The sequence below is a fragment of the Limulus polyphemus genome, unplaced genomic scaffold, assembly GCF_000517525.1.
Source record: "Limulus polyphemus unplaced genomic scaffold, Limulus_polyphemus-2.1.2 Scaffold1157, whole genome shotgun sequence".
In the NCBI taxonomy this organism is placed as follows: Eukaryota; Metazoa; Arthropoda; class Merostomata; order Xiphosura; family Limulidae; genus Limulus; species Limulus polyphemus.
In genome coordinates this window covers 55,844-57,325 of record NW_013666767.1, presented here as the reverse complement: position 1 = coordinate 57,325, position 1,482 = coordinate 55,844, and the positions used below count along the sequence as shown (strand labels likewise).

At 31.3% G+C, this 1,482-nt stretch overlaps 1 protein-coding gene across 1 annotated transcript in view; it reads right to left on the bottom strand.

Annotated features, from left to right (window-relative positions):
* Positions 1-1,404: 1,404 nt before the first annotated feature.
* The window catches only part of LOC106462397 (histone deacetylase 4-like), a 42,519-nt gene continuing 42,441 nt past the window's right edge, over positions 1,405-1,482 (bottom strand). The window contains exon 26 of the mRNA XM_013922322.2: positions 1,405-1,482. This exon is cut by the window's right edge and continues 3,480 nt beyond it. The gene's annotated coding sequence lies outside the window, so the exon portion shown is untranslated.

Here is a 1,482-nt window from a genome sequence, read left to right as displayed (position 1 = left end):
GAACAACTCTGTAAAGTAAGTGTTTCAGGTCATAAAGAAAAAACTACCTAAATTTGGAAGTGTTACCCTAAACTACTAAATGTGCATGACTGGAATATTATGGTTTATAAAAATCACCGAAATAACTCACCTTTATCCCACTATGATTTAACAAATTTTACAACCCACAACAAACTGTTGTTTATGAACGATTGTATGGTGTTTACGAATCAATATATTGGTCAACAACAAATCATCACGTGATACGATATTCTAAGAAATTAAATTATTCGAAAAGAAGAAACAAGTTAACCGATCATTTGGCTTGCAGACAACCAGTAACTCCGAAACATGTCATTTCATTTGTAATACAGGTCACAAACTTTCTCTTCAAAATAACCACAGAAAGGTAAAATGTACAGTAGAAAACTTTTATACAGAATTTTAAAATCTTTTATTATTATTATCTTATTTATATATATAACCTAGAAATGCACTACTCTCACTGTTATGAAATACTAGGGTAAGGAATGTATGACAAAGTGCTAAGGACTACATAGGAATAATACAGAAGTGACAATACTACAAGATGCTTCGAGCAACTTGATATTAAATTCTGTTAAGGAAAGAAAAACGTTCAATCTAATTTTATTTTTTACGACCTTAGATTAACTTAGAGTTAAGCATAGCATACAGTGGAAAACAAGCTTATTTATTTGTTGTTAAGCACAAAGCTACACAATGGGCTATCTGTGCTGCACCAATCACAGGTATCGAAATCCAGTTTTTAATATTATAAGCCTGAAGGCTTACCACTTAGGGGCTAGAAACAACCTGTAGTGTAATGTATTATTTCAATATATTGGGTAGTTTTAAAATTCTGTTGATACACTCAAACAAGATAATAATAACTGGAGCATGTCACTGGTAATGGAGTACTTTTAACTTATGATGAATTATTCAAAACATTGATATCAACTTTAATACAGCAGTTTACTTGCTGAATTAAATCATAATTTAGTTGTTGTAAAACTTATAAGCCAAAAGAAAATAAGTTCCCAGGTTAAAAAAAAAAATCTGCAGGTATTGTTTTAATTATGCACATAGCTACACAAGGGCTATCTGTGCTCTGCCCACCACGGGTATCGAAACCCGGTTTCTAGCGTTGAAAGTCCGCAGACATACTGCTGTGCCACTGGGGGGTAATCTGCAGGTAACCTTTGAAATTAATTTTGTTTTTTCATAAGAGAAATACATATGAAAAAAATAAACAACAATTTTTAAGTGGACTTCAGTTTCTTTCCTTTAAAAAAGAGAATGTGCAATTTTTTTGTATACACACACATCTTTATAATAGGCACTTATCATAGGGGGAACATGTCCCCTCCACCGTTATACATCCACAATACTATTACATATTCTTTTAAGATTTTTTTTTTTCCCATTTTAAGCCAAGTTAAAATAATCACATAATTTTCCTGTTAAAAAAAATGAAACAACATT